Raw genomic sequence first — 20,787 nt, 5'->3', positions numbered from 1 at the left:
TCGGCATTTCCCCCACCGGCTTTAACCTATCCCTACGGCCGCTTCGGCTCTGCCGTTGTTCGGGACCCTCTCATTACAAAAATCATACACTCAGCCCTCTCTCTTTTGGTAAGCAGTAATTACGGGGAACTTGGGAGACGCGACCTCAGAGAGTTGGGCAGGTCGTGGCTGGGAGGAAGGATCCTCAAGGCACGCCAATACTGCCTTGTGATTCACCAATCGTGCATTAAAGCGTGGCCATTATAACGGAAGTCCTGTGTTGCGCGAGGTTCTTCTGCCTCGTGTATTTCATCACGTGCGATGCCTTTATGCAAAGCACCTCAATTTCTCCGCATCGGACTTGGGACTGCCGGGAGAGCGGATCAAATCATGGTCTCTACCGGCGACACCCTTTCGCTCGGGAATGCTGATGTATTTTAATGTCTCGCAGCAGTTGAACACCGCAATCTCCACCAGTTCCTTGAGGAAAAGTTCGTAGTTGCCGTCTTGATGGCTAACCTATGGAGGCTATTAAGTGAATTGTGTACATTACGGGGAATAATGCAGTCAGTTGCCTCTGCGGCATGCTACGAGGAAAGTGTTGGATCGTGCGGGTTAATTCATTAAATGGCGACTAATTAACGTTGAATTTGCTGTTATGGCTCTTTGCTTTCATGTACTACCATGCATGTATCATATTTCTTTAATGCAGCTATTGTGAAATTCTTTTATACGTACATAATTCCTAATATTTTTCATAAGATAATGAGTATTTCTGGTTATATGTTTTCATTTCCGTATTTAAAAGCTTTTAAAGTTAGCCTAACAATAGGCTTTTTGCCTTATAGGCTACTTGACTTTCATGCAGTGGCGCAGCGAGGGGAGGGTTTTGGGGGATAAAACCCCCCACAGAGCTCAGAGAAATTTTTAAGTATGATTTATTTTACGTCCTTGGATTAATATTACCTTTTGACAAGGGAAAGTATTAATAAAATATCCCTAAGAAAGCCGTAAAACTCACCATTTTGAACCATTTATCTTAAAAATTTTCTAGGGGAGAGTCCTCCGCACCTCTCGCTTACCCTGGCGGGTGTTCTATTTCCCCAGTATTAGTTGGGCCTAAAACCTCCCCTAGCCTTAATTCCTAACAGCGCCGCTGCTTCCATGAATGCAAATAATATACTGCATGCATATGTTTGGAAGAAATATATTATTATTATGAATGGGAGTCTATAAATAAGTGAACGTTAGTAGTAAAAAAGTTCTCAAACACGATTGCTACAGTTCACTTTTACTCTGACCTCCGCCGACCTTCACTGAATCCTTGCGATGCTGCCTCCGAGAATTTCTTGTATTAGCGCAACTAACCTTTGATGATCGAACTTGGAAAGAAGGTGAAGAAGGAAAAGAACACAATAAACCTCCCCTCCCCTATTCCTCTCCTCCTCTATCCTCTTCTAATTTCCCAGAACACGCGATAAACGTTCGCATTCTCATCTCTTCCGATCGCGTGTCGAGTCACGCAGCAGGCCCTGACGTGCGCGTCATTGTCATTCCTCTCTCGGCGCGTTCGGCAGCATTACGATCCGTGCGTTTTTTTGGTCACTCATTTTATTACTTCTCGATCCCTCCGCTCCTGGACCATTCCATGAAAAGTGAGCCTTGGTACAAAAAATTGTTATCGATTGTCACTTCTTTTTTTTCATCATCAGTGAAGTAAGAGTGAAGAAGAATACGCGAAAACCCATGAGAACGGTGAAGCGATCGTCTTCTTCATATCGTCACGGGAAAAATATTTGATTGGTGCATTTCATTGTGTTTTTTACTGAGAGAATGACATCTTCGCAATACAAATAGCTTTTTAAAATTAAATTTGAATCATTCTTTGAATGTTTAAATGGTCGAAAGCTATATTTCAATTTCAGAGGTGTAGAATAGTACATGAATATCCAAATTACGTATGCTATATGAAAATAATATTTCCAAACTTTTCATCTAAGGAAATGTTGATATTGTTCCTCTAACTTAAAATAAACCACGAAGACGAAGATCACCATTTTGGTAGTGCATTGTCGCGGGGCGATTTGATGAGAACTAGTCTTTTACGGGAACCAAGTTAGTGCTTTTTATACTGCCAAAGTTTGTGTCAGACTGACAGCGTCGGGTCTTTGAACAAGAGGATTTATTCATTAACATCATGGTAGAAGACGTGCAGATGACGGTACCAGAGTCTGACAAAAAACGCTAGCTGTAGCGATAGCACTCACCTGATGGAGATGGAGTCCTTGATTAACATACGTAGCAAGAAGGTAATTAGGTATAAAAAGTCCCCTTTCAAAAACTTTTCCTAGAGCTCCTATGCATATTTTTAAGTTCTCATGACAATCAAATTTAAATAAATTACGCGAACCATTTGGAATTTATTTGTTTAAGAAACATAGTGTTTAAAAAGACGACGGAATTGCTGATATTTTCACTTAAAATACAAATTCTGCCGACCTTAACACCCATTGCATCAGTATCTTAATTCACTTGTAACTTTTATAGACACCATCATTATCTTTCTTGGCGCCAGAGCCCATGTAGGGCCTCAAAACAGTCTTCCCTCATTCACTCCGATATCTTCCGCACATTGCCTCCTTCTATAAATAACGAAATATAAACGACGAAGTGAAGAAAATGACCTCATGCTTACTGATTGTGTGGAGAAAGTAGACAACGGAAAATGCTTAGAGGATGAAAGCTGGTTGTATTATTTGAATGCTAATCCATCATGAATTATTAGGGCAGTAAGCATTTCAACTGTAGGTGTATCTATGACGACAGAAACAGTAATATTCCGCTTCCATAAATAACACGCTTGCTTTATAAATGACACGCGTTTCATTTTGACACAACTTTATTTTTCCATCTTCCAGTCTTCAGCTTCTTGCCTGGGTGAACTCGTGACTCTATACGCATGTCATTGAATTTTAAAGTCAATTGTGATTGGTGGAAAAGATTCCTATTTTTTTGCGAAGAGTTGTAGTTTATGCGGTGACAGCCGAGACAGAATAGACGGACATACCTACTATCTGACCCCATCCCTGCGGGCGCCATGCTGGGGTCGGCCTCGCGGCGGTGCCTTTCATACAAAAGAGCCAGTTTCGGATTTTAATGGAGCAGCTGGGACAGACAGCAGCAACGCAGTGCAGCGCTTAGAAAGTCGAGAGCGAGTCAATCATCTGTTTTCCTAGAAAATATGAAACGTCGCTTGCTTGTGTTTCTTTTTCTTCTCCATCCGTATTCGCGGACGAGGATATTATTACAACAGGCCACACGTGATGAGTTGGGCTGGGGATGAATTATTCTATCGCGGGAGCGAGTTGGATTGGAGCCCGCATTCGTTTTTCATCATTTCTCGTGCGCTTGTCGCTGTTGTTTTTTTTTCTTGCAGCGGCGATAGCGGTTTCACTTTAATGGCATCATGAGCCGGTGGTGTGGAGTGGGAAGACAATTCGCCGACGATAATTGCGCCGTCCACGCAACAATGGCTCTCAATGGACGCGCACCGCATTCCGGTTTACGGGCGGGATAGATGGGGCTCGCCGTCTTGACCTGCTCCACCGCCACCAGCCACTGTTGAAGCAGGCTGGCCTGGCGCGTAATATCGTCTATGCAAGCCTAAATACATGCATGAACATAGAGAGAATCTGGGCAATCATTGGGCTGAAGGAGAGTGCCTCAAACGTGATCCAAAATAGGCACTCCATATTACATCATATTGTAATGTTTTTATGAACTCGCTTTGTTGTCAGTCATCTTGTCTTAGTCAAATCTTACAACTCAATTTTAACCCGCTTTCCGATTAGTTATCCAGCTGAAATTTTCAGGATAACTCAGAACCAGATGACAATGCAATACACTAACACTTTTATTGTGATTGTGTCTGTATCTCGATTGTTATTCAGAATTTAAAATTAAATATGGAGATTAATAAAAAAAATGACTAACAGAATCCGATGGCGGCGCTGCGATCATTTAAAGGAACGAGTATGATAGGGAGTCATAACAACAAAATCGTTTCCATCAAAGTTCATTGAAAAATTGATTGAACAAAAATTTACCAAATTTTCTAAAAATGAAGGATCTGAAACAAAAAGAGGAGACTGATAAGGAAGAAAATTAACAATGTATTTATTTATAACATTTTTATTTTGAAAAGTCAAATTCTTCATGGCTTATGTGCATATGAACAATTTCACCCTGAAAATTTTTAGCATTTTTCATATTTCGCGATAAAAACGTTGTTTTTATTTTCATTTTTTAGTATTGTTTTACTTCTTAATCAAGAACACTTTTCAGCGTAAAAATAAACAAGTGCAATTAAGGTAGCTGCGCGATGTCCAAAACCTAAACCCGGCATTGAAGCACATAAATATTTGAATGAAAAAGTTAGTAAATTAAATATCAATAAATATATTTTGAGAAAATTTGGATACCACAGCGTCTTCGTGAGCGTTAAATTGAATGTATCTGATTTTTTTAGTCGCAATCAACAATATCTAAATATCTTCGGAATGAGCTAATCCGGTGACCATAAATCATCTTATCTTGGATTTAAACAATCACCTTTTTCATGGATTTTGCCGTTTCAATCTTTGCCGCATACGCAGAAGTCGACAATCGTTCTTGTTTATATTTACTCTGAGGCGCAATGTCAACTATGCACCACTCAGCGCAAGAAGAGGGAATCGCTGCTGTAAACATTTATGCTTCAATTTCTTCTTATGTGAGCATAAGAGCGATTGTTCAAAGAATTTTTGCGATGTAATTCCGCATCGTGCAACGGAGGAGCGTGCAGTTATCGGTTAGCTTGGCTCAATAGAGAAACCATGGGCTCGCTTTCTAACGGTACTATGATCGTCTTCTTTTATTGTTGATGCCTGCATAGTACGTTTTTATAGGCGTGCGGCACATTATTTAGGACACCAGGAATGGAAGGTGATAGTAGTAGCGCGACGGTGGCCAAGGGCATAAGGCCTGGTTTCCACTATGCCTATCTTACGCTGCTTAGGAGCTGATCAAGGTTATATTTCGCAGTTGACACACCAGTCAGGGCTAGCCGCGGTCAGAATTCTAATACCGGTCGGTCGGTGTGAGTTAACTGGTAACGCGGGTTAAAAATTGCTGTGGAAACGCTAGGTAAGTGACCGTAGCGAATCATGATCACGCATTAACTACTATTGGTCTAAGAACTGTTTCGATATTTCTACCAATTCAAGCCGTATTTATTTTTGAATACAATTTAAGAACGAATTATTAAGAGTATTCACTTTAGGAAGGAGGCACAGCCATTTAATCAGAGGAATGGTAGAGGGCCTTGCGTCATTAACTCATGCCGAGACCAACCACAAATCACTGTTCCTCTCGTGGATTTTGTGAAAACTTGTGCTAGGCTCATTCTGTCTTCACCCCATGTTTATAACCGTGGTATTAACAGAAGTAATCCTTCGGTAGCTCTGCGTTACTACATAATAGTGGGCTTTCCAATTCAAACAGATGCTTATTGATTTAATTCGCATGCTTAATGATAAACTCGTGATACGATACGGTAATAATATTTAATGAAATTGTTTGCGGACACATTGCTGTCAATGGCGGCACAAGTGCGTATTTTATCCGTCTTCGATTACTCTATGCAGTTGGTAAAATACATTCCAGTGTCGTTGACCGTTCTTCCTCTCCACTTGTCCGATTATTACTTTTGCTTTGAGATTTCACAAGATATTTCCGCTTATCTTGAGGTATTCCTCATTCGTTACTCACTCGGTCGATCAATTTCATCTGCTTTATTATTATGCAGCTCAAAATTTTGTATGTTTCCATTTTTTACTGAGGCGCAATGCCGACTGTGCTGTACTCTACGGAGGAAGAGGCAACCACGGCTGTCAAAATTTATACTTCAGTTTCCTCTGATGTGAACGTAATAACAAAAGGGTGGTTTCCTATTATTTTTTAATTGCCTAAATCGAAAGATTATTACTCCTGGAGTACGTATTTCACGCTTTTAGATTTTTAAATGACGATATCTATTTTTCGCGATTAAACGAAAAGTGAAAAATTTCAAGCGCGCGAAAACGCGACGGCTAAGTATGAATGCCGGGAAATCTCCTTGTGATGTCGTTCTGGTTCCCGCTGCCGCATGTGAGGTGACATTGGGGCGAGGCTTTGAGCGCTGATACGACGCAGGATGCTAGCAGGTAGCAGAGTACCCTGCTAGCAGGTAGCGCTTGGCTTAAATAAGGATTATTAATACCTTATCAAAAGAAGGAAGCTTTCCGACCTTAGACAATTTTAATAGGTGATTATTAAGAGATGTTTCCCTGAGCTCTGTGCCTCATGCATGTATTGGTAATCTCAGACGATATAAAACTCCTATCTACTCGTACAGTTACTAGGTCCCTGTGACGTCACGTGGATTGGCATCGCATGGGAGCCAATCTGGCCTTTTTCAAAAGAGGTTAAAATTGACCATTACCATTCGTCTAAACCGGTATTTCTAAAACCAAATAATTTATATATTATGAATACACTAATAGTGGGTAACGAATCGCAATCAATGCCTTTCGTTTTCTTTGATGTAGGAAACTACCCTATTGTTGAAACCATGGAAGTTCAACAGTATAGGGGAAATTTTTTCGCAAGCATTGGCGACATCTATTCTTGTCGTTGTTGTTAAATATAATATTTGTAGCCATAAAATTGCATAATTCAGCCATGAATTTCCAATTTACGCTGTATTGCCTTTCCTTCTGATAACTAAATGCCTCTTTCTAATGATTTATATTTTCGGTCGAAGTGCTATTAGAAAAACAAATGAAGGTGACATCCGCGTCCTCTCAAGTGAACTGTGTTGTTGTTTCGGAGTTCTGTAGTGAAATCGAAGAATATCGGCATTTTCCAGCGTGTATCGCATCGTAACAGATCTTCAAATTTTGGAGTATCGTAAGAAATACGTTACTGTTGCGCAGTTAAGGACTGCCCTTCCAAGGGCTGTAAGTTTTTCTGTTTTCCTCGACAAGTAGCCACGTAAGTCACATACATTTTTATTGCATCTGCTGTCATGTGTTGTGAAATACTTTTCTCAAGAACGTAGTTGTTGGATGTTTAAATTTGGGTAACTTAATCCAACTCTTCAGAAGAACAGTGACATTTCAGTTTATTTCCTCTCAATTGATAAAGACATATCTTTCCCGTGGAGTAAGTATAGGACTGTTAAGAATGATTAATCCAAATGTAGTTCATCTGCTTGAAGCGATTATTATTAAATTCCAAGGATCTCGAAAAAGGAATGCATAATTTTTACTATGCTTAGTTAACTTCCATCCTTCGCTCGTCACATTGTTTTTATGCTTCTATGTGCTTGCTCCAAACATCCAAACTCGGTGGTTTGAAGTTACTATGCATTAGAATTACTGTTTGAATCTATTTAATTAAGTTAAATCATTTTTAATTAATGCCTTTATTTTTCACTTATCTACACCAAATTGTGTTGTTAGTCAAGTTAACTTTATGCATTTTTGTGTTGGTGTCATGTGAATCTTTCTTAAATTTTAACCTGGTATTGAAATACTCTTTGCATCAGTCTAAGATAATTTTCTTCTAAGAAATTACTAAGCTGTATTTCTGGTTCCTTTAAAAGTTTTGAATCATCGCCTCATCCATGCTGCCATTCATAGGGGTAACTGGGACTATGCTTTGGGGGAAGGAGATAGCCTGGGGTGGCGATTCCCCACCTTCGTTGGGGAAATTTATTTTAAAAAGAGCATGCCTGGAAATACATTTCACATAATTTTCGCACTCAAAAATTGACTTTAAGCAGACGCAGTTATTAAATGTCAAAACTAGACAATTGTTTTTGTTTCTCTGAGGCTTTGGGGGGGATCTATCCCCCTTTCCACCCTCATAGTTACGCGTCTGCTTCCATTTTTGTCTTACAGAACTGATTTTTGTGGATATCGTCTGAAAATTGTTTAACAGTGCAATACTCAGTTATGGCCAATTAACTCAGCTAATTTTGTTTGAAAGTCCTAGCATTTCTCATAACTTTCTTGTGTTTTTCATAGGGAGGTGTAATTTTCCTTTAATTTCTGAAACATTACAAGTGAAGTACTCTGATTGTGTTTCTTTCTATTCTTTCTTTATCCAGGAGTTCATGAATCATTCTTCAGAACTTCATCATGAAAAAAATATGTAGCACAGAACTATTCTGATAAGTTTGTTATTCTCATGAATAATGTACTTATTGACAATAAATATTATTTTTGTCTTTTTATATTCGATTTTAATTTATGTGCAATAACCTAAGATAAACAATAACCTACTGTCCTGAGGCCTTGATGGATCTTTCCTCCAAACAAAAATGCTATGAAACTACCCATTCGCTCCTGAGAATCAGTTATTTTGTGCGTACGAGTTTGCGGGCATTTTGAGTTGAAGCAAATAGACTTGAAATAATGGAATGGGAAGGGTGGTCGTTTTTTAGTGATTTGAATTTGGCGGCAGATGCCGATGCTGCTGCCATCTGAACTTATAGTAGTAAAACTCTTAACTGTCAAAGAAGTTTTGCGTGGAGTTGGACATCTATGGTTGAAACAATTTTTTCTCTTTCTCTTAGGCATTCCTCATTCATTATACACACGGTCGATCTATTTCATCTTCTTCATTTTTATGTAACACAGAATTTTGAATACTTCCATCATTGGCTTATCTACTTTAAACTAGCGTTCACCAAATGACGTCGTTCTTTTCCTCACAATACTCCTCCGAGAGTGTAAGCTGACACTTTTGAATGTAAAAAGAGGATTAATATCCCTGGCATTGGTTCTTGTGAAGGCTCCCTGGATTTTCACGGTCGGATGATTTTTTGCCAGGATGTTTGGAGATACCATCTTCAACGAGGGCATTTCTCTTCTATACACTGCATTTACACCTTCATGATGGTAAATAAGGACTCCAGATGCTCTCGAGTAATTTGTTAATACGGAGCAGCTGGGCAGCCTTATGAACCTTAGAGAACGAACAGCTAGAAGATCGATATTTATCATTTAGAATTCTGTTGAAGCATTTTTCTTTCATTTTAAGATGGCCCGTACTCCTTTTGTATGGTTGTAAGTCCGATATCTGAAAATTGAAGTAATTTATCTGCTTCTGCCATGGCTTATATAATATTAATTAATGAGATGGCTTTTTAGCTTTTTCAATTTTACTTGTTTCTGATTTCGCCCAAAGATGGCGGGGAGGTACTAATTACAATATAGTGGGGAATAAAATAAGTGTTTATTAATATTTTGGCGAAGACAGTGAAATGATATTTATCGTACAGTAAGAAGCCGGTTATGTAGAAATTTAGGTTGGTATTATTTTGTGAATCGCGGTGAACATGCAGCTCATAATTAAAACTGTTCATACACAAAGCTCACTATGTAGTTAATTCCTGTTGCTCTAATAACGAGTTTTTATTCGTAATATTACACATTTTTTGCGTATTTGGAAACGATTGAAGTACGTCAAGGAGACCAAACAGGCTTAAAAGCTGAAAGTAAAGTAATTGCCATTTTCGGACGTATTTAGTCTAATCAGTGATCATGACGTCTCGGCGTGCTTTATAAGGGAAAAAAGTACATTAGCCTGATCACTGGGAACTTACAAGGGATAGTATCTCACAGCGATGCATGTATTGGGTAAATTTTTTCAGGGATAACTTGATTTTTATTTGAGGGGTGCATTGCGATCGAACGGAGACCTTTTTTGTGTTTGAAGTTTGAGAATGAAGTAAGGATCGAAACGAGAATCCATGCCTTGAAATTGCGATTAGATAAAGGGGTAACAATCGTAGAGTTCATTTCGTAGGTTCGCTCAAGCGTGAAATCTTCACCAAGATCGAAACGACAATGGGGTCTGAGAAATTTAACGAAAAATATTAGATGAATGTCGGAGATGGGGCAGAAGAATTCGTAAAAGCATTGATGAAGAAGCGCAATGTTTTTCTTCGCTTCTTACAATTAGAAAAAATTTATAAATAGTATCGTATCCTCAAGAAGGAGAAGCACCCTTAAAGTTGTATTCACGAATACCTATGCTCTAACAACTATAAGCATATGATTTCGTGCTTTCTTGACCAGGCACGAAGCCAAAAATTAGTTTTATTGGTGGAAGTGGCGGTAGCTTGGGTGGTATGCGGTTTACCTATACTGATGTTCTGTTGGCAATAAATTTACACCGAAAAACATCTATTTTACTTAAGTCAACTATGTATTACGTTTGAATGATGCAGAAAGTTAAATACATCCTTGATTATTCGAAGATATTCTGAAAAGTTACTGCATCAAAAAATGGAGTGTCAGAGGATAGGTGTCCCTGTATCACGGTCTCCACAGCAGATCTATAGACATCAGCACTTGTATACAATGCGGGTAGTCACTGCAAAGAAAACAATTCGAGGGGATTAAAGCCCCATAAGTACCCCCGCGTGGGTGCGAGCCTATTTCTTTATTGAAGAACTTTTCTCGGGCTTTACACCATAGCAGTTTTTAACTGCCAATGTTTCCGTGGCAGACATGAACTTCACAGACAAAAATATCGATGGCTAAGTTCTAACAACACGTATCTCAAGATTTGACACAGATATCTTAAACAAAGTGTAATAACATTAAAATATAAAATTCAAGCAAAACACAAAACTTTGTTGGCACATGTATGCTTCTTTTTCAGTTTCATGAATTTTTGGTTTTTAATTTTACCGTAAAATTAGAAATATTAAAAGTTATTTTGCTCTCCTGAAAAGTTGATATTTTGTAGATAAGTGTTGTTAGAATTTAGCCATCGATATATTTCCTCCGTGGATTTGAAGTGGCTTCATAATGCTCAGCAGTATTTATTGCCGTACGGAAATGCGGAAACGTAGTGTGTTCTGGTACAATGGCACTATTGTGTACTGTTTAATTCCAAGTGGAATTCAATGTTAATTTTGTAAACCTGGATCCACTAAACTCTCGCAAGTGCGCTATTTTGGCTACCAAGGTAGCATACGCAACGCGGCATACAGTCATGCATCTCAGCGTGTTAAAAATGCGGTTTACATCAAGGCTACAGCCGAACTTGAATGCTTTAGGGTAATTCTCCCAAAAACGTACATTTAGCAGAGGAAAAATAAAAAAATTAATTTTTCATTATTTAAGAACAAAAATTGTGTAATTACGGTTTATCATTCATACAAGCTAATGACTTAAATGGTAGAGATAGTTAGTAATATTTATACTGTTTTTTTAAATATTTGCTTTTGTGTTGTTTACGGACATGATATTAATGTCCACGGACACGGCAGGAGAGGAATATTGTGTTTACTTACGAGAAAAAGTTTGTTTCGTTTGTCATTGGACATTCTGTGACTATTTTTAATGTATCACCATGTTCGTAGCCATCTGTCATTTCCGGGGACTAAAGAGTTCATGGACATGATTTCCATGGACACGACGATTTCCTCTAAATGAAGTTATTGTTGGGGCTGACAATAGGTTAGGACACTATCCTTACTACATTGAACATCTCATCTTATATTCGTAAAAGATATCTAAATTGTAATTAGTTAAAGGTGCAGAGTTACTTCTTTTTACTTGTCCACGGACATAACTGTTGATCTTGACTTCTTCAAAAAACTGAGTTAAAATTTTTCCTCCAGTATTAAAACACTCACTAAAGCAAGTATAAACTCAAACAACCCAATAAAGCTGACAATATCCTTCTCTACGCACCGGTTTTTCAGGGCTGCCGCCATCTCCTATGAATAATACCTTTGCCTAATAATGAATAATGCCTTTTTCCTGTGTGTCCCCAGACATTGCTTTTTTTGGTTGGACAAAGATTTTTTATTTTATATTAAATATTATGAAATATAAGCAGCCAGAAAGACTATTTTGGAATTTTTATATTGTTTTAACTTGTTAAATTATATATTTTATAACAAATTATATATTTTATAACAAATTATTTAGTAAAGTTTGTTAGTGCAATTTACACCTCTTCGAAAATTAATGAGGTACTTTCCACGGGCATGACGGATCATAGTCTGTGGGCATAAAATTTGGGAATTATAATTTTTTTATTTTCTAATTTGCCACTTAAAGAAATAAAAGTTTACATAAAACAATAAGCCAGTTAAGTTTTGTTTTAATATTATTGTTTTTTATGGCAGCCCATGGACATCATTTTGTACGATTATGGGAGAATGACCCTTTAATGTCTGACGAGGACTTACTAGGAATAAAGGGAGGAATAACCAGGGCAAAACCTTTTCGGAGTCACCCCCAAACGCATTCGAAGTGGGAGAAACTCCACGGGAGAATAATCATTTGTCTTCGCGTTGAGTCGAACTGTGAAACCCCATATTCGTGGCAGGTGCTCAAGTCACTTTCGGTAAATGTTTCCTTGTAATAAAGAATGTATCTTCCCGTTAAGTCAAAGGTAATTTAGTATTAATATTTGATTTAATACCGTATAGTTATAATAATTTTTAAATTCCAAATTTAACACATTCTTTAACTCGGAAATTGCAACTCCTTCGGAATAAATAATAACGATTTTTCAAGCAAATTTTATCTTCTTGTACTTTTATTTATATTTATCCGAGTTAATTATGTAAAAGATAAAGAAAGTGTCCTTTAAGGGTGTTCCCTGACCCTTTTTCATCCTCGAAGGTTTAGGGATTTTTGTTGGTTGCTAATGAGGGTCGGCCCTATCACAGTGCAAAAATTTGTGACCTCACAATTTTTCCTCTAAAAAATAAAACATTCGTCGACTGGACTATATATCAAGTGCTACGGACAGTGCATTAAGCGGTCGGAGTGAGTGAACGTTGCTGTAATAAATGGCGACGGTCCGCGGTGATTGAGCGGCCTTGACAGACAGGGAGATCTTCGAGAGATTCCGAGCCGACGCGCCGGGAGGCGTCCTTCTACCGCGGGAAGTCCCGCAGTCGCGGGCGGGACCCGTGGCGTCGAATGGGCCGGATAACGACTGTGTTATCGCTCGCTAGGAACGGCTGTTAAGCGTTGTTTCTCGACCGGGGGTCCGCGGCGGACTTCATTTCCATTCATTTCATCCACCCCCGACCGCTTATCTCTCCAGCGTTGCTGGGACTCTATTTCTGGTGACGAATTGTCATCTTGGTCAAATGGGGCATAAAATGGGTGCTCGTTGTTTTTTCCAATGTCCTCGCTGTTTGTCACTTTTCCTGGGATAGAATCAGTGCATAAAATAAAGTGTAAATTATAATAAAACATAAATAAGGCTACACGAATGTAGTCCGATGCCAACAAGATTTTGTCGCCCGGGGACAGTATTTGGTACTGGCAGAAAAAAGAAAAAATTCAGGTTATACGCGTGTTAAACTGAATTCGTGAAGCGTTAAACGCCTAGTTAACTTTTTCCGCCCCGCAGAAGTAAATTTTTACTTTACAGCCTGAGAGAAAAAATAATTGTCGGTAATTACGGGGTTTTTGATTGATAGAGGAGGTTCAAACATTGTTAGTGAAAATGCATTGAAATATACTCTGGATAGAATTTTAATGTCCGAGAAAAAGTTGCCAACCACGAAAATGCAAGTCTTTCTACCCTAAAACATAATTTAATATAATAACTCGGCTATAAAAATTCTTTCTTTCAAGGAATACATGTGGTTGTTACGATGCAGGATTGCATGATGATGATTGAATAACCTTATTCCTCTTCATTTTATTTTGATTCGGTTTAACAAGTTTTCGAGAATCTCCTTAAAAATAGAAGAACTCGATATGTTCATTTCTCATCTCCGATTCAATTTTAAAGCGCCTTCCCATTTCTTCCAGATTGATAACTATTCAGCATCAGCAAGCCTCTGAAAATAATAACCTCCACAGTTTCTGCATGATATTAAAAATAGGTAATGAACTGACAGAGTGTATGGATCATCTAATATTACACTATAACTGCTTCATCACCGGTTATATATCATTCTCTGAATGACAAGTTGAGCTGCTTGAAGTATGCGGTGCAATCTTTCTCCATGGGGTGCATACTGAAATTTCTCAAAATACTCATATTATCTCCACTTTGGCCTAGCGAATATCTAACTGGAAGCTAAAGATTTAAAAGAAATAAATACTCCGTACTGAAAGTCTATGCTTTTAGAGTAATTACAGATGAAAAGTGTAACAGTGAACTAAGAATCGGGGTCAACTCAGTCACAGAGACAGATGTTGCAATTAAGGCATCAGGTATTTTAAAAAAGTAATCAATTTTCTTTTTTAGCGAGATTTTTATCATAATGACCTTTTCCATACGGTAGCCTTGACTAATAAAATGCATTGAGACATTTCCTCTGAATTATGTAATGCTAAATTTAATCACCGCAAGGAAATATTTAACTAATGAGAGGAAACTTGCTCTGATACTTAAAAATTGTAGCTACATGCTGGTTATTTATTCCCTCACTTCATTTCGTTCCAATGACTGAGAAAAAATTTTCTACGCAGTCCAGAGTCTTGCATATGATTACTAAGTCACATTTTCAAGGTAATTGATCTATTTATCGCACATTTGCGTAGTAAGGCACGTAAAGGAGTTACGTATACCTACTTTTTCCTTCTTGGACTTGATATTGCAAAACTATTTCATGCTAACATTTTAGGCGCTTATCCCTATATAAATTAAACAAAATAAATCAGTAGCTGACGGAGATATACTGGGATTAGCTTAATCCGTGGTTTCTCATTAGATATTGAGTATAGGGACTATCAAGGAATGTAGATTACTGTAAATTATATTTAAAAGTTAAACGGATGTAGGTTGGTGCGACAGAATTCAAAGACGCAGAACCTTCCCTAAACGGCATTTTTTTTTCCTAAAGGATTAATCTTCCCTAAATACGAACTAATATTTATTGATTCTACATAATTCAATTACTTACGTCTACTTTCACCGTTGATTTTTTTTTAGATATTTCATATCTCTAAGTAAATCTGCTCAACAATAGCTTTGATTCAATTTATAACTGAAATCCATTTAATTTTGCATTTGTCATAAAAAAGAATTCAATATCGATTGAAAAATTCGTAATGGACCACATATAGCCATGATTTCCTGAATGCAACAAGTCTACGTTGAAGTAATTTGGTAAGAAACTTCGCATGGGAGGGATTTGGGAAGAAGAGTTTCATTGGATATCCTTTGGGCTGCTAAGGCTACTTATTCGGTTGTATTTTCTATGATTGGATAATGCATACACCTGCATTTACATAATGCCATACGAGCCACCTCTTGGTTGTTTGGCAGGTGGTGATCAATCACCAGCATGCAGCATGCAATATGATTCCCACATGTACACCACACGGTCCAAAAAACGTTACGCATAATAACAAATTTTACTACCACATTCATGCAAAAGTCAACTACTCTTTAAGGTGATCTGCCAATAAACCTACCTCTTCATCGAAAAATACTTTGCTCTTGAATTTATCTAATAAGTGTAGTCTAGTTTTCATACTTTGCATAGAGTAAAAAATGGGGGAAAAGGTTATGAAATGGCTTGTTCGCCTTTAAACTTTGCTGAATTTACTAATGCTGCTTTGGAATTCACAACTTCTTCTCCTAATGACGTTGAAAAATGTTGTAATCAATATAAATACCTCGAAAATTTCGATTGAACTGTATTATTGGTCAAAATTATTGGAATCAAATCCTTGAAAATATGTTTGATTGGAAGTTTTTTTTACCGCGTGATTATGAAATGTATCGAGAGATTTCGATAAAAACATCGTCATTCCTATTCACATAAAGAAGAGAACAGAGAAGTGTGAAGATTTTAGTGCCAGAAAGCTGACGTAAAATGCGTCGAAGATGATGATAAGAAACAACTACAGGGCAATTGAAAGAGGAGCAGAGAAATTCCTGGATGAGGACCACTTCAGATTCAGGAAGTGCAAGGGCGGAAGAGAAGAAGCCCATAGGCTGGTCATAGAGAAGAGAATGGAGACCTTTGACAACGTGGAATGGAATTCAATGCTGAAAGACATTGAAATGCTCTTCAATAATCGTAGAAATATGCAGTTTATATAAAAAACAAATGATTATTTATTGCAACCAATGACTCAAATATTTCTTTTTATACCCACGAAACTTTACAAATAGTTTGAAAAAACATCTTTCCTTTTCCTGCTACAAGTTTCAATAACGTATCCTTTATAAAAAAAGGGATTTTATAATTTTTTTAAATGCAAGCAAAACAGAACTGAGGCACGGTGAAGTTTCGTTCTAGGTAGCGTTGTTTTCCAAGAAGGAATAGAACATGGAAAATAATAATCAATAGGTTTTTCTGTATCACTTTCTGCTATTTAGCTACTCATTTCCAAACTAATGCGCACACGATTTTTGTGGCGATACTGGGTGATTCCATGTAATTAAATACCCTACGGAGAGTAAAATATTGTGGTCACAGCATTCACGACCATCCGATGCGATGAATATATCCGAGAATATTTCAACCCGTTGCAATTTAAAAATGAACCATGATTGCAAATTCTATTTATTAGATTAAAAAATGTCCTCATTCCCGTCTCTTTTGAGTTCAGACTAAAATGGCCTCCAGAATGGATTCATATGAGTAATTTCTGAAGAAAGGAATGCTTGCCGAATAATCTTTGCGTTGATAATGGATGCTGTAGTGCTGTACCCTTTATTGGCTTATGTATCACGAGAAATACACCATTTTATCTGGTTAGTATTGAAGATCACGTATTTCTTTGCATTTCGGGAGATGTGTCCCGGAAGAGATTCGTTATAAAAAGTCATAATTAACTATGTCTATCTCTTGGAGTTTTCCCGAATTACGTTGATGTTTCATGAATTCTAACGTGGCAGCGAGCAGATGACTATCTCGTAAATCCGCGGTAAATTTAACATGCATAATTTATTTTTTTTTGGAAACACTTGGAGATTCTTTAGAATTTCTTTTTCACCATTTCAAATCAATTATTTAAATTGAGTTTTTTATTTTCCATTTATTGGATTAAAAAATCAACTTAAATATGAATATTAAATTTAAAAAAAATTGGTTTCATTGCAAAAAAAATCCCCGTTGAAGGTGTAAAATATACCGAAATTTAGCCAAAAATTTTGCATTTAATTCTTAAAGACCGACACTAATCAACATTAATTATTTAGACAAAATAGGAAAATTATTCAGCTAAATGGGATCTCAAGAGATACATGTTATTATTTAATATTCAATAATAATTTTTGCAAATAAATTAATATGCAATTTACGCTAAAGTTACCATACTTAAATGTAAAAAGGATGTATTCACCTCAAAATATTAATTATAGGCCGATTTAGGGTTAAACAGAACTTTGGTGACGTGGTTTTTGCAATTTCGTGCGCATGCGCAGAAGTCGAGAGACGTCCGTCCCATCCTTCGTCCGAAGCGCTCAACTCAAACAAGAAGTAAGGTCTATCCTTCCCCTCACCCCTTTCGCTCCGTTCTGACTTTATTTACAGTGGCCGTCCCACGCTCCCTCTACTCCAACAGGGACCATTTTCATTTCGGGAGGCTATTTAGGGGAGGAAGAGAAGGAGAGAGAGAGAGAGAGAGAGAGATACGAGGGAGTAACTTTTTAAATGGGAAATCAAAAGAAATGATTCTCCGACTGCTAACGAGAAGTCGCCATTTCAAGTCAGAGCCTCCCTCTTTTTTTCCTCTCTCTCTTCCCCCAAACGTCTTTGCTCTTTTAACTAAAGGATTTGGTGGAGCGGAGTGGGAAGGCCCGCACGGACGTCGTGGTCCAGTTTCAAAGAGAAAATAATTCCATTTTGAGAGGGCAAAAGAAATATTAGCTGTCGCTCTTATTCCGTGCGCTTATGTATACACAGTTGTATAACTCCCCCGTCCATCTCCGGTCCGGGCAGAAGGGGAGAGGGGTGGGAGGCTAAAGGGAGGTTGGATAGTGGGAGGGAGGGTGGAGAGGTCAAGGGAGGCGGTCATTATATGCACAGGGATGGAATAGGGGAGTCATTAGGGGTGTGTTGAGGGGGTGAGGGGAGAGGAGGGTACAAAGGGGATGACGGGACAAGGAGAGGCCGCTGGAACGAGGGTGCTGCCATCTTCTTGGAAAGCGAGTGAGCGAGACGACCATAGAGATAGAACGAGCGTACCTAATTTATCTCCAACGAAGAGTGAGCAAGATTGCAGTGCAGATAACTACATCTACATTCTATCCTGCCGAATAAAAGGCGTGTGGCATAAGGTGCTAGGGCACCAGCCGTTTACTCACAATAAGCAAATTCTCTAACAATATTACGACTAGCATTTATTAAAGCCCTTAATAATTGGGGGAAAACTAATTCGCATATCTCTCCGTTCGGCTAAATATCTCTCTTAATTTATCGCTTCTGTCGGACCTGGAAATATAGTGGGGCTCTAATATGATGTTCTCCGTGGAGCTCTTATAGATATATTTCCTCAATGGCTGAAGCAATCTAAGTCTAGCGCGCGGCTTCCGAGTCTCTTGACTGCTACTACAACTACGTGATTTAAGGCCGGTTAACCCTTTAATGACCGAACTAACTTACCAACTGATTTTCATTACTTTTTGCGCATCCTATTTATTTTTCAACTAATTAAGAGATATTACGAAAGAAAAGTGTGTTTTAAAGCGTGTTCTCCAATGGGACACGCCACAAAATTTTGCCATAGCTTGAGAAATAAATACATACTGTACCATAAAAACTAAGTTTAACAACGTAATATATATCTTGATCTTTTGAATAAATGAGCATTTGTTACTGGAGAGCGAGTTTAAGGAAAAATATCGAATAAACCGCATGTGCACTACAGAGGTAATGAAAATAACCAATTTTGAAAAGGTATATTCAACGAAAAATGTATATGCAAGCCATGAAATCCACTTTTTAAAATACTACCATATTTTATCTACATAAGAAAAGCTGTGAGAATAATCACAGATGCGAAATATAATTTTCATGAATTTTTATAAATCTGTTCCGAAATGGACTGTCAGCGGTTAATGCAGAAATTTAGCGAAAAATTGAATTAAATGCCCAAAGAAAAATTAACTACACAGATCTGGGACGTATGTAAAATGTTAGTGTTTACTGGAGGCCAGCAATCCCTTTTCTGAGAGCTAACATCAAACTGCCGCACACAATCCATTCATTTTAATTAATTTGTTTCTTTGCTATCTTAATGGTATACCCAGAACTATTTTTTATAGCACTCGTATTTCATTCTTCCCTATATGCAGTTTACTTCCATGATTTTACAGTTTGAGGTGGCGAAAATGGAGAAAGTCGATGAAAAAATGAATACGATGGCACTCTTTCAAAATCTTTTCACTAATTTAGCATCGAAAAAAACTTGCGATAACTTTTTAATTACAAATTATTACAAGGTATAGACTAGTTATATTGAACTTGTAGTTATATTGGCTAGTGCCATTGAACTTAGGGTACCAAGATCTCTGTTTGATAGGACTCAGCGCATGTAGTTCTCTCAACTACCCACTAATAATGTTTGCCCTAGAACTACAGAGGAGTATTCGCCGATGTTCGTACGACTCAGATCGTGGATAGCCTTCCCTCATTTCCTACAAATTCATGCGCTTGGTTAGTCTTAGATCACAACTCAGCTAACCTATGTAAAATATATTTACAATCATTCCTGTAACTAATTCTTAAGAATGAGATACTCTTATTTGGAAATGGCTGTCAAGAACTCATCCCAGAGCAAAGCGGGCTGAAGAATATAGTGATCCTTGGCACCTCACGTCTTCATTCATTTTCCGTTTCAAGAACACAATATCCCATGTTACTGCTCTATGTTCTCCAGAATCCTTCAACTACGGGCTTCTCTAGTTCATACGTTGAGGGGGATGGATTCGCATACAACGCCAAGATCTCATGAAATGAAATTGTAACGTGGAAATCACTTTTAATTCATCCCAGTTGCTGAGAATGCCAACAGCGATTTAGTTCATTCAAAACACGGTCTCAATAGTGACGCTCTACGAAATGAGAGGATATGAAGAGAGAATAATGAAAATAATGCGGGGAATGAGCACTGTAGTGCTTTCTGTGAATAATGCAAGTTTGATATTTTTTACTTGAATAATATTACTTGAATTCTCATTCTCATGAATTGCATGATAAAAAATTCCCCAGGTCCGGGAATCGAACCAAGGACTAGTGGCTTTCATAGTACCAAGACCTCGATATTTGCCGAGAACAAAAGTATGCCACGTACACAAAGTAACATGAAAATGGAAATTAGCGGATTAAAAGCCATGTCAAGAATGTGTGCAATAACAACAGCGGCATTCATTTTGTCCAGATTTTGTGATTTTGGTCTCTTCGGGCGTGGTGGACACTTTGAGGGAGATATGGGTGCTTGTTTTATAGCACATATCGCATTTTTTCTAGGTCTTTTTTCTTGACGTTGTTGATTATGATGCTAAAAGATTATAAGAAAGGCGAAATGAGTGGAGAGTTTCGTAAAACCAGCCTTAGGATTGACGACTGTTGAATACTTGTTAAAAATTTACGCTATCCTGTTGAGACTTTAAGGATACACGGAGAAGACCATTATCAAAAATTTCCTCTGTCATATTAGGTCATTACCTATTATCTCGAAGGTGATTTTTTTTAAATATCAAATGAAGGTAAATGTTGAAAACGGTTTACTCAGTCTACCATGAAAATTTCTGGGCGACACTCAAGTT

The sequence above is a fragment of the Ischnura elegans genome, chromosome 7 (genome assembly GCF_921293095.1).
Source record: "Ischnura elegans chromosome 7, ioIscEleg1.1, whole genome shotgun sequence".
NCBI lineage: Eukaryota > Metazoa > Arthropoda > Insecta > Odonata > Coenagrionidae > Ischnura > Ischnura elegans.
Note: the sequence above shows the minus strand (reverse complement) of the source record.